Source organism: Staurois parvus, unplaced genomic scaffold (genome assembly GCF_062004578.1).
Source record: "Staurois parvus isolate SC_StPar_1 unplaced genomic scaffold, SC_StPar_1.0 ptg000020l, whole genome shotgun sequence".
Taxonomy (NCBI): Eukaryota; Metazoa; Chordata; class Amphibia; order Anura; family Ranidae; genus Staurois; species Staurois parvus.
The window spans coordinates 6,040,291-6,052,363 of record NW_028317816.1 but is presented as its reverse complement, the minus strand read 5'-3'; the positions used below and the strand labels follow the sequence as shown (position 1 = coordinate 6,052,363).

The 12,073-nt window shown below is 44.4% G+C and overlaps 8 non-coding genes across 8 annotated transcripts; 5 read left to right on the top strand and 3 right to left on the bottom strand.

The window, feature by feature from the left end:
• Window positions 1-471: 471 nt before the first annotated feature.
• On the top strand, window positions 472-545 carry TRNAT-AGU (transfer RNA threonine (anticodon AGU)). The gene has a single exon. It is a non-coding gene; the product is annotated as a tRNA-Thr (tRNA).
• Window positions 546-2,232: 1,687 nt separating this feature from the next.
• On the top strand, window positions 2,233-2,306 carry TRNAT-AGU (transfer RNA threonine (anticodon AGU)). Its single transcript has one exon. It is a non-coding gene; the product is annotated as a tRNA-Thr (tRNA).
• A 1,687-nt stretch (window positions 2,307-3,993) lies between these two features.
• Window positions 3,994-4,067, top strand: TRNAT-AGU (transfer RNA threonine (anticodon AGU)). Its single transcript has one exon. It is a non-coding gene; the product is annotated as a tRNA-Thr (tRNA).
• A 212-nt stretch (window positions 4,068-4,279) lies between these two features.
• TRNAS-GCU (transfer RNA serine (anticodon GCU)) lies at window positions 4,280-4,361 on the bottom strand. The gene has a single exon. It is a non-coding gene; the product is annotated as a tRNA-Ser (tRNA).
• A 3,154-nt stretch (window positions 4,362-7,515) lies between these two features.
• Window positions 7,516-7,589, top strand: TRNAT-AGU (transfer RNA threonine (anticodon AGU)). The gene has a single exon. It is a non-coding gene; the product is annotated as a tRNA-Thr (tRNA).
• Window positions 7,590-7,801: 212 nt separating this feature from the next.
• TRNAS-GCU (transfer RNA serine (anticodon GCU)) lies at window positions 7,802-7,883 on the bottom strand. Its single transcript has one exon. It is a non-coding gene; the product is annotated as a tRNA-Ser (tRNA).
• A 1,679-nt stretch (window positions 7,884-9,562) lies between these two features.
• On the bottom strand, window positions 9,563-9,644 carry TRNAS-GCU (transfer RNA serine (anticodon GCU)). The gene has a single exon. It is a non-coding gene; the product is annotated as a tRNA-Ser (tRNA).
• Window positions 9,645-11,037: 1,393 nt separating this feature from the next.
• On the top strand, window positions 11,038-11,111 carry TRNAT-AGU (transfer RNA threonine (anticodon AGU)). Its single transcript has one exon. It is a non-coding gene; the product is annotated as a tRNA-Thr (tRNA).
• Window positions 11,112-12,073: the final 962 nt, after the last annotated feature.

Below are 12,073 nucleotides of genomic sequence, written 5' to 3'. Positions count from 1 at the left end.
AAATTGGTTTTTCCCACCTTCTTTTATTTTCGGTCCATTGTTTGATTCTAGAGCACAGACTCTGCCTGTTTAAAATAAGATTAGGTGGGATTGGCCCACTGTTACCTCTTGACTTCACAAGAGATATCTGAGTTGTAGCCTTGGCTCTTAAACCTTTTAGCAAAAATGAAGCAATGTACAAAGCTGGAAAGTTTTCAAGCTACTCGTAAGCTGGTTTTTCTTGGCACCAAACAGCTAAGAAAAATAAGCAATGAAAAAAGAAGAAAAAGAAAAAAACAACAACTTTTGGAGGAGTGATGAGTTCAAAAGGACGTTGCATAGTCTCCTTTGCTATCTCCTCCTCTGCCTTTCATGCTGCGTTAGAGATTTTGAAGCTTGATGTGCGTAACATTTGTCAAGAAGTTCCTCACAACTGTTCTGTGCCTGTGCTGACACAAGTCTGCCTTTGGCACGAGCACAGTGTCTGGGTGTGGTGCTGTGGCTTAGTTGGTTAAAGCGCCTGTCTAGTAAATAGGAGATCCTGAGTTCGACTCTCAGCAGCGCCTTTCTTTGGCTGCAGATTAAGCCTTTGAAAAGGTTTTAAGAGTGGCCTCGGGAGCTTTTTGCCACAATGGCATGGTTTAGGCAGCAGCCCTGCTCTTGATGCTTCCAGCTGATCTCTTCAAAGCCCTGCGAGTTTGCTGGACCTTTTAGCCTAGGTTATGCCAGCCTGGTGTCCACGGCAAGCACAAAACAGTGCACCTTTAGACGAAGGGCTCGATGAGGATGGGATTCAAACCCATGCATGCAGAGCACAATGGATTAGCAGTCCATCGCCTTAACCACTCAGCCACCTCATCCACAGCAAGCTTGCGAGCTTTGATTTTGGGAGCTGCATGTCACAAGCAGAAACTTGAGGAAAAGACACAAGCAGGATGCCGTTTCTCACCTCCTAATAGAGCACCTTGCTTCCGTGCTGTCAATTCATTGTGACAAAAGCTTCATTCTTCCTTTTCTGCCAAGGGTATAATCAAATGTTACAAATGCAATCAAGGGTGTAAAGCAAGTCACAAGTAGTAATGCTCACCAACTTTGCTGCAGACACGCAGTCTAACGGCATGGAATTAGGAAGCGTCAACAGGTGCAAAATGTCATGTATTCCCCATCTTTTTTTTTCACTTTCTGCTGTTCCTTTTTTATTGGCTCTAGATGATGAACTGTGCCCGCGTCAAGAGAAATTCGCCTGGATGGAGCCACTCTTTTGCCAGGACATTCAGAGATGTAGCTCAACCATCAATTTCAAGTCTACACTTTTCTCCTACCTGGCTGGCATTTTTACATGAATGCAAAGTGTTTGACTGTGGTTGGGGTCCCAAAACTCTTGTCACCGCTTCAGTATCTGTTCCCTTTGACTTCACCTCGGGCAATGATTCATTTGGTTAAAAGACACATGCAGGATGTCTTTCCACAAATAGTCATATTCACAAACTCCTCTTGGCGATCATGAATTCAAACGTCAAGGGTGGAGGATGTATGAAAAATGGCAGCGTTCCTATTTTTCTTCCCCATCTTTGTTCATTTTCAGCCTGTTGATTAGCTCTAGATCAAGGACTCTGTGTTCTTCCAAAAACAGGAGGATGTCTGCCTGCTGTCTTCCAAGGGACAAATGAAAAGTTAGAAGCGTAAGAAACGGTCTGAAGCAAGATGCAGATAGTTTCCTTCCCCAAATCTTTTTGCCCGCATGCATTTCATCTTCACAGGAGTGGAAGCCAAAAGATGGGCAAATTGGTTTTTCCCACCTTCTTTTATTTTCGGTCCATTGTTTGATTCTAGAGCACAGACTCTGCCTGTTTAAAATAAGATTAGGTGGGATTGGCCCACTGTTACCTCTTGACTTCACAAGAGATATCTGAGTTGTAGCCTTGGCTCTTAAACCTTTTAGCATAAATGAAGCAATGTACAAAGCTGGAAAGTTTTCAAGCTACTCGTAAGCTGGTTTTTCTTGGCACCAAACAGCTAAGAAAAATAAGCAATGAAAAAAGAAGAAAAAGAAAAAAACAACAACTTTTGGAGGAGTGATGAGTTCAAAAGGACGTTGCATAGTCTCCTTTGCTATCTCCTCCTCTGCCTTTCATGCTGCGTTAGAGATTTTGAAGCTTGATGTGCGTAACATTTGTCAAGAAGTTCCTCACAACTGTTCTGTGCCTGTGCTGACACAAGTCTGCCTTTGGCACGAGCACAGTGTCCGGGTGTGGTGCTGTGGCTTAGTTGGTTAAAGCGCCTGTCTAGTAAATAGGAGATCCTGAGTTCGACTCTCAGCAGCGCCTTTCTTTGGCTGCAGATTAAGCCCTTGAAAAGGTTTTAAGAGTGGCCTCGGGAGCTTTGTGCCACAATGGCATGGTTTAGGCAGCAGCCCTGCTCTTGATGCTTCCAGCTGATCTCTTCAAAGCCCTGCGAGTTTGCTGGACCTTTTAGCCTAGGTTATGCCAGCCTGGTGTCCACGGCAAGCACAAAACAGTGCACCTTTAGACGAAGGGCTCGATGAGGATGGGATTCAAACCCATGCATGCAGAGCACAATGGATTAGCAGTCCATCGCCTTAACCACTCGGCCACCTCATCCACAGCAAGCTTGCGAGCTTTGATTTTGGGAGCTGCATGTCACAAGCAGAAACTTGAGGAAAAGACACAAGCAGGATGCCGTTTCTCACCTCCTAATAGAGCACCTTGCTTCCATGCTGTCAATTCATTGTGACAAAAGCTTCATTCTTCCTTTTCTGCCAAGGGTATAATCAAATGTTACAAATGCAATCAAGGGTGTAAAGCAAGTCACAAGTAGTAATGCTCACCAACTTTGCTGCAGACACGCAGTCTAACGGCATGGAATTAGGAAGCGTCAACAGGTGCAAAATGTCATGTATTCCCCATCTTTTTTTTTCACTTTCTGCTGTTCCTTTTTTATTGGCTCTAGATGATGAACTGTGCCCGCGTCAAGAGAAATTCGCCTGGATGGAGCCACTCTTTTGCCAGGACATTCAGAGATGTAGCTCAACCATCAATTTCAAGTCTACACTTTTCTCCTACCTGGCTGGCATTTTTACATGAATGCAAAGTGTTTGACTGTGGTTGGGGTCCCAAAACTCTTGTCACCGCTTCAGTATCTGTTCCCTTTGACTTCACCTCGGGCAATGATTCATTTGGTTAAAAGACACATGCAGGATGTCTTTCCACAAATAGTCATATTCACAAACTCCTCTTGGCGATCATGAATTCAAACGTCAAGGGTGGAGGATGTATGAAAAATGGCAGCGTTCCTATTTTTCTTCCCCATCTTTGTTCATTTTCAGCCTGTTGATTAGCTCTAGATCAAGGACTCTGTGTTCTTCCAAAAACAGGAGGATGTCTGCCTGCTGTCTTCCAAGGGACAAATGAAAAGTTAGAAGCGTAAGAAACGGTCTGAAGCAAGATGCAGATAGTTTCCTTCCCCAAATCTTTTTGCCCGCATGCATTTCATCTTCACGGGAGTGGAAGCCAAAAGATGGGCAAATTGGTTTTTCCCACCTTCTTTTATTTTCGGTCCATTGTTTGATTCTAGAGTACAGACTCTGCCTGTTTAAAATAAGATTAGGTGGGATTGGCCCACTGTTACCTCTTGACTTCACAAGAGATATCTGAGTTGTAGCCTTGGCTCTTAAACCTTTTAGCAAAAATGAAGCAATGTACAAAGCTGGAAAGTTTTCAAGCTACTCGTAAGCTGGTTTTTCTTGGCACCAAACAGCTAAGAAAAATAAGCAATGAAAAAAGAAGAAAAAGAAAAAAACAACAACTTTTGGAGGAGTGATGAGTTCAAAAGGACGTTGCATAGTCTCCTTTGCTATCTCCTCCTCTGCCTTTCATGCTGCGTTAGAGATTTTGAAGCTTGATGTGCGTAACATTTGTCAAGAAGTTCCTCACAACTGTTCTGTGCCTGTGCTGACACAAGTCTGCCTTTGGCACGAGCACAGTGTCTGGGTGTGGTGCTGTGGCTTAGTTGGTTAAAGCGCCTGCCTAGTAAACAGGAGATCCTGAGTTCGACTCTCAGCAGCGCCTTTCTTTGGCTGCAGATTAAGCCTTTGAAAAGGTTTTAAGAGTGGCCTCGGGAGCTTTTTGCCGCAATGGCATGGTTTAGGCAGCAGCCCTGCTCTTGATGCTTCCAGCTGATCTCTTCAAAGCCCTGCGAGTTTGCTGGACCTTTTAGCCTAGGTTATGCCAGCCTGGTGTCCACGGCAAGCACAAAACAGTGCACCTTTAGACGAAGGGCTCGATGAGGATGGGATTCGAACCCATGCATGCAGAGCACAATGGATTAGCAGTCCATCGCCTTAACCACTCGGCCACCTCATCCACAGCAAGCTTGCGAGCTTTGATTTTGGGAGCTGCATGTCACAAGCAGAAACTTGAGGAAAAGACACAAGCAGGATGCCGTTTCTCACCTCCTAATAGAGCACCTTGCTTCCGTGCTGTCAATTCATTGTGACAAAAGCTTCATTCTTCCTTTTCTGCCAAGGGTATAATCAAATGTTACAAATGCAATCAAGGGTGTAAAGCAAGTCACAAGTAGTAATGCTCACCAACTTTGCTGCAGACACGCAGTCTAACGGCATGGAATTAGGAAGCGTCAACAGGTGCAAAATGTCATGTATTCCCCATCTTTTTTTTTCACTTTCTGCTGTTCCTTTTTTATTGGCTCTAGATGATGAACTGTGCCCGCGTCAAGAGAAATTCGCCTGGATGGAGCCACTCTTTTGCCAGGACATTCAGAGATGTAGCTCAACCATCAATTTCAAGTCTACACTTTTCTCCTACCTGGCTGGCATTTTTACATGAATGCAAAGTGTTTGACTGTGGTTGGGGTCCCAAAACTCTTGTCACCGCTTCAGTATCTGTTCCCTTTGACTTCACCTCGGGCAATGATTCATTTGGTTAAAAGACACATGCAGGATGTCTTTCCACAAATAGTCATATTCACAAACTCCTCTTGGCGATCATGAATTCAAACGTCAAGGGTGGAGGATGTATGAAAAATGGCAGCGTTCCTATTTTTCTTCCCCATCTTTGTTCATTTTCAGCCTGTTGATTAGCTCTAGATCAAGGACTCTGTGTTCTTCCAAAAACAGGAGGATGTCTGCCTGCTCTCTTCCAAGGGACAAATGAAAAGTTAGAAGCGTAAGAAACGGTCTGAAGCAAGATGCAGATAGTTTCCTTCCCCAAATCTTTTTGCCCGCATGCATTTCATCTTCACGGGAGTGGAAGCCAAAAGATGGGCAAATTGGTTTTTCCCACCTTCTTTTATTTTCGGTCCATTGTTTGATTCTAGAGCACAGACTCTGCCTGTTTAAAATAAGATTAGGTGGGATTGGCCCACTGTTACCTCTTGACTTCACAAGAGATATCTGAGTTGTAGCCTTGGCTCTTAAACCTTTTAGCAAAAATGAAGCAATGTACAAAGCTGGAAAGTTTTCAAGCTACTCGTAAGCTGGTTTTTCTTGGCACCAAACAGCTAAGAAAAATAAGCAATGAAAAAAGAAGAAAAAGAAAAAAACAACAACTTTTGGAGGAGTGATGAGTTCAAAAGGACGTTGCATAGTCTCCTTTGCTATCTCCTCCTCTGCCTTTCATGCTGCGTTAGAGATTTTGAAGCTTGATGTGCGTAACATTTGTCAAGAAGTTCCTCACAACTGTTCTGTGCCTGTGCTGACACAAGTCTGCCTTTGGCACGAGCACAGTGTCTGGGTGTGGTGCTGTGGCTTAGTTGGTTAAAGCGCCTGTCTAGTAAATAGGAGATCCTGAGTTTGACTCTCAGCAGCGCCTTTCTTTGGCTGCAGATTAAGCCTTTGAAAAGGTTTTAAGAGTGGCCTCGGGAGCTTTTTGCCACAATGGCATGGTTTAGGCAGCAGCCCTGCTCTTGATGCTTCCAGCTGATCTCTTCAAAGCCCTGCGAGTTTGCTGGACCTTTTAGCCTAGGTTATGCCAGCCTGGTGTCCACGGCAAGCACAAAACAGTGCACCTTTAGACGAAGGGCTCGATGAGGATGGGATTCAAACCCATGCATGCAGAGCACAATGGATTAGCAGTCCATCGCCTTAACCACTCGGCCACCTCATCCACAGCAAGCTTGCGAGCTTTGATTTTGGGAGCTGCATGTCACAAGCAGAAACTTGAGGAAAAGACACAAGCAGGATGCCGTTTCTCACCTCCTAATAGAGCACCTTGCTTCCGTGCTGTCAATTCATTGTGACAAAAGCTTCATTCTTCCTTTTCTGCCAAGGGTATAATCAAATGTTACAAATGCAATCAAGGGTGTAAAGCAAGTCACAAGTAGTAATGCTCACCAACTTTGCTGCAGACACGCAGTCTAACGGCATGGAATTAGGAAGCGTCAACAGGTGCAAAATGTCATGTATTCCCCATCTTTTTTTTTCACTTTCTGCTGTTCCTTTTTTATTGGCTCTAGATGATGAACTGTGCCCGCGTCAAGAGAAATTCGCCTGGATGGAGCCACTCTTTTGCCAGGACATTCAGAGATGTAGCTCAACCATCAATTTCAAGTCTACACTTTTCTCCTACCTGGCTGGCATTTTTACATGAATGCAAAGTGTTTGACTGTGGTTGGGGTCCCAAAACTCTTGTCACCGCTTCAGTATCTGTTCCCTTTGACTTCACCTCGGGCAATGATTCATTTGGTTAAAAGACACATGCAGGATGTCTTTCCACAAATAGTCATATTCACAAACTCCTCTTGGCGATCATGAATTCAAACGTCAAGGGTGGAGGATGTATGAAAAATGGCAGCGTTCCTATTTTTCTTCCCCATCTTTGTTCATTTTCAGCCTGCTGATTAGCTCTAGATCAAGGACTCTGTGTTCTTCCAAAAACAGGAGGATGTCTGCCTGCTGTCTTCCAAGGGACAAATGAAAAGTTAGAAGCGTAAGAAACGGTCTGAAGCAAGATGCAGATAGTTTCCTTCCCCAAATCTTTTTGCCCGCATGCATTTCATCTTCACGGGAGTGGAAGCCAAAAGATAAGCAAATTGCTTTTTCCCACCTTCTTTTATTTTCGGTCCATTGTTTGATTCTAGAGCACAGACTCTGCCTGTTTAAAATAAGATTAGGTGGGATTGGCCCACTGTTACCTCTTGACTTCACAAGAGATATCTGAGTTGTAGCCTTGGCTCTTAAACCTTTTAGCAAAAATGAAGCAATGTACAAAGCTGGAAAGTTTTCAAGCTACTCGTAAGCTGGTTTTTCTTGGCACCAAACAGCTAAGAAAAATAAGCAATGAAAAAAGAAGAAAAAGAAAAAAACAACAACTTTTGGAGGAGTGATGAGTTCAAAAGGACGTTGCATAGTCTCCTTTGCTATCTCCTCCTCTGCCTTTCATGCTGCGTTAGAGATTTTGAAGCTTGATGTGCGTAACATTTGTCAAGAAGTTCCTCACAACTGTTCCGTGCCTGTGCTGACACAAGTCTGCCTTTGGCACGAGCACAGTGTCCGGGTGTGGTGCTGTGGCTTAGTTGGTTAAAGCGCCTGTCTAGTAAACAGGAGATCCTGAGTTCGACTCTCAGCAGCGCCTTTCTTTGGCTGCAGATTAAGCCCTTGAAAAGGTTTTAAGAGTGGCCTCGGGAGCTTTGTGCCGCAATGGCATGGTTTAGGCAGCAGCCCTGCTCTTGATGCTTCCAGCTGATCTCTTCAAAGCCCTGCGAGTTTGCTGGACCTTTTAGCCTAGGTTATGCCAGCCTGGTGTCCACGGCAAGCACAAAACAGTGCACCTTTAGACGAAGGGCTCGATGAGGATGGGATTCGAACCCATGCATGCAGAGCACAATGGATTAGCAGTCCATCGCCTTAACCACTCGGCCACCTCATCCACAGCAAGCTTGCGAGCTTTGATTTTGGGAGCTGCATGTCACAAGCAGAAACTTGAGGAAAAGACACAAGCAGGATGCCGTTTCTCACCTCCTAATAGAGCACCTTGCTTCCGTGCTGTCAATTCATTGTGACAAAAGCTTCATTCTTCCTTTTCTGCCAAGGGTATAATCAAATGTTACAAATGCAATCAAGGGTGTAAAGCAAGTCACAAGTAGTAATGCTCACCAACTTTGCTGCAGACACGCAGTCTAACGGCATGGAATTAGGAAGCGTCAACAGGTGCAAAATGTCATGTATTCCCCATCTTTTTTTTTCACTTTCTGCTGTTCCTTTTTTATTGGCTCTAGATGATGAACTGTGCCCGCGTCAAGAGAAATTCGCCTGGATGGAGCCACTCTTTTGCCAGGACATTCAGAGATGTAGCTCAACCATCAATTTCAAGTCTACACTTTTCTCCTACCTGGCTGGCATTTTTACATGAATGCAAAGTGTTTGACTGTGGTTGGGGTCCCGAAACTCTTGTCACCGCTTCAGTATCTGTTCCCTTTGACTTCACCTCGGGCAATGATTCATTTGGTTAAAAGACACATGCAGGATGTCTTTCCACAAATAGTCATATTCACAAACTCCTCTTGGCGATCATGAATTCAAACGTCAAGGGTGGAGGATGTATGAAAAATGGCAGCGTTCCTATTTTTCTTCCCCATCTTTGTTCATTTTCAGCCTGTTGATTAGCTCTAGATCAAGGACTCTGTGTTCTTCCAAAAACAGGAGGATGTCTGCCTGCTGTCTTCCAAGGGACAAATGAAAAGTTAGAAGCGTAAGAAACGGTCTGAAGCAAGATGCAGATAGTTTCCTTCCCCAAATCTTTTTGCCCGCATGCATTTCATCTTCACGGGAGTGGAAGCCAAAAGATAAGCAAATTGGTTTTTCCCACCTTCTTTTATTTTCGGTCCATTGTTTGATTCTAGAGCACAGACTCTGCCTGTTTAAAATAAGATTAGGTGGGATTGGCCCACTGTTACCTCTTGACTTCACAAGAGATATCTGAGTTGTAGCCTTGGCTCTTAAACCTTTTAGCAAAAATGAAGCAATGTACAAAGCTGGAAAGTTTTCAAGCTACTCGTAAGCTGGTTTTTCTTGGCACCAAACAGCTAAGAAAAATAAGCAATGAAAAAAGAAGAAAAAGAAAAAAACAACAACTTTTGGAGGAGTGATGAGTTCAAAAGGACGTTGCATAGTCTCCTTTGCTATCTCCTCCTCTGCCTTTCATGCTGCGTTAGAGATTTTGAAGCTTGATGTGCGTAACATTTGTCAAGAAGTTCCTCACAACTGTTCTGTGCCTGTGCTGACACAAGTCTGCCTTTGGCACGAGCACAGTGTCTGGGTGTGGTGCTGTGGCTTAGTTGGTTAAAGCGCCTGTCTAGTAAACAGGAGATCCCGAGTTTGACTCTCAGCAGCGCCTTTCTTTGGCTGCAGATTAAGCCTTTGAAAAGGTTTTAAGAGTGGCCTCGGGAGCTTTTTGCCGCAATGGCATGGTTTAGGCAGCAGACCTGCTCTTGATGCTTCCAGCTGATCTCTTCAAAGCCCTGCGAGTTTGCTGGACCTTTTAGCCTAGGTTATGCCAGCCTGGTGTCCACGGCAAGCACAAAACAGTGCACCTTTAGACGAAGGGCTCGATGAGGATGGGATTCGAACCCATGCATGCAGAGCACAATGGATTAGCAGTCCATCGCCTTAACCACTCGGCCACCTCATCCACAGCAAGCTTGCGAGCTTTGATTTTGGGAGCTGCATGTCACAAGCAGAAACTTGAGGAAAAGACACAAGCAGGATGCCGTTTCTCACCTCCTAATAGAGCACCTTGCTTCCGTGCTGTCAATTCATTGTGACAAAAGCTTCATTCTTCCTTTTCTGCCAAGGGTATAATCAAATGTTACAAATGCAATCAAGGGTGTAAAGCAAGTCACAAGTAGTAATGCTCACCAACTTTGCTGCAGACACGCAGTCTAACGGCATGGAATTAGGAAGCGTCAACAGGTGCAAAATGTCATGTATTCCCCATCTTTTTTTTTCACTTTCTGCTGTTCCTTTTTTATTGGCTCTAGATGATGAACTGTGCCCGCGTCAAGAGAAATTCGCCTGGATGGAGCCACTCTTTTGCCAGGACATTCAGAGATGTAGCTCAACCATCAATTTCAAGTCTACACTTTTCTCCTACCTGGCTGGCATTTTTACATGAATGCAAAGTGTTTGACTGTGGTTGGGGTCCCAAAACTCTTGTCACCGCTTCAGTATCTGTTCCCTTTGACTTCACCTCGGGCAATGATTCATTTGGTTAAAAGACACATGCAGGATGTCTTTCCACAAATAGTCATATTCACAAACTCCTCTTGGCGATCATGAATTCAAACGTCAAGGGTGGAGGATGTATGAAAAATGGCAGCGTTCCTATTTTTCTTCCCCATCTTTGTTCATTTTCAGCCTGTTGATTAGCTCTAGATCAAGGACTCTGTGTTCTTCCAAAAACAGGAGGATGTCTGCCTGCTCTCTTCCAAGGGACAAATGAAAAGTTAGAAGCGTAAGAAACGGTCTGAAGCAAGATGCAGATAGTTTCCTTCCCCAAATCTTTTTGCCCGCATGCATTTCATCTTCACGGGAGTGGAAGCCAAAAGATGGGCAAATTGGTTTTTCCCACCTTCTTTTATTTTCGGTCCATTGTTTGATTCTAGAGCACAGACTCTGCCTGTTTAAAATAAGATTAGGTGGGATTGGCCCACTGTTACCTCTTGACTTCACAAGAGATATCTGAGTTGTAGCCTTGGCTCTTAAACCTTTTAGCAAAAATGAAGCAATGTACAAAGCTGGAAAGTTTTCAAGCTACTCGTAAGCTGGTTTTTCTTGGCACCAAACAGCTAAGAAAAATAAGCAATGAAAAAAGAAGAAAAAGAAAAAAACAACAACTTTTGGAGGAGTGATGAGTTCAAAAGGACGTTGCATAGTCTCCTTTGCTATCTCCTCCTCTGCCTTTCATGCTGCGTTAGAGATTTTGAAGCTTGATGTGCGTAACATTTGTCAAGAAGTTCCTCACAACTGTTCTGTGCCTGTGCTGACACAAGTCTGCCTTTGGCACGAGCACAGTGTCTGGGTGTGGTGCTGTGGCTTAGTTGGTTAAAGCGCCTGTCTAGTAAATAGGAGATCCTGAGTTCGACTCTCAGCAGCGCCTTTCTTTGGCTGCAGATTAAGCCTTTGAAAAGGTTTTAAGAGTGGCCTCGGGAGCTTTTTGCCACAATGGCATGGTTTAGGCAGCAGCCCTGCTCTTGATGCTTCCAGCTGATCTCTTCAAAGCCCTGCGAGTTTGCTGGACCTTTTAGCCTAGGTTATGCCAGCCTGGTGTCCACGGCAAGCACAAAACAGTGCACCTTTAGACGAAGGGCTCGATGAGGATGGGATTCAAACCCATGCATGCAGAGCACAATGGATTAGCAGTCCATCGCCTTAACCACTCAGCCACCTCATCCACAGCAAGCTTGCGAGCTTTGATTTTGGGAGCTGCATGTCACAAGCAGAAACTTGAGGAAAAGACACAAGCAGGATGCCGTTTCTCACCTCCTAATAGAGCACCTTGCTTCCGTGCTGTCAATTCATTGTGACAAAAGCTTCATTCTTCCTTTTCTGCCAAGGGTATAATCAAATGTTACAAATGCAATCAAGGGTGTAAAGCAAGTCACAAGTAGTAATGCTCACCAACTTTGCTGCAGACACGCAGTCTAACGGCATGGAATTAGGAAGCGTCAACAGGTGCAAAATGTCATGTATTCCCCATCTTTTTTTTTCACTTTCTGCTGTTCCTTTTTTATTGGCTCTAGATGATGAACTGTGCCCGCGTCAAGAGAAATTCGCCTGGATGGAGCCACTCTTTTGCCAGGACATTCAGAGATGTAGCTCAACCATCAATTTCAAGTCTACACTTTTCTCCTACCTGGCTGGCATTTTTACATGAATGCAAAGTGTTTGACTGTGGTTGGGGTCCCAAAACTCTTGTCACCGCTTCAGTATCTGTTCCCTTTGACTTCACCTCGGGCAATGATTCATTTGGTTAAAAGACACATGCAGGATGTCTTTCCACAAATAGTCATATTCACAAACTCCTCTTGGCGATCATGAATTCAAACGTCAAGGGTGGAG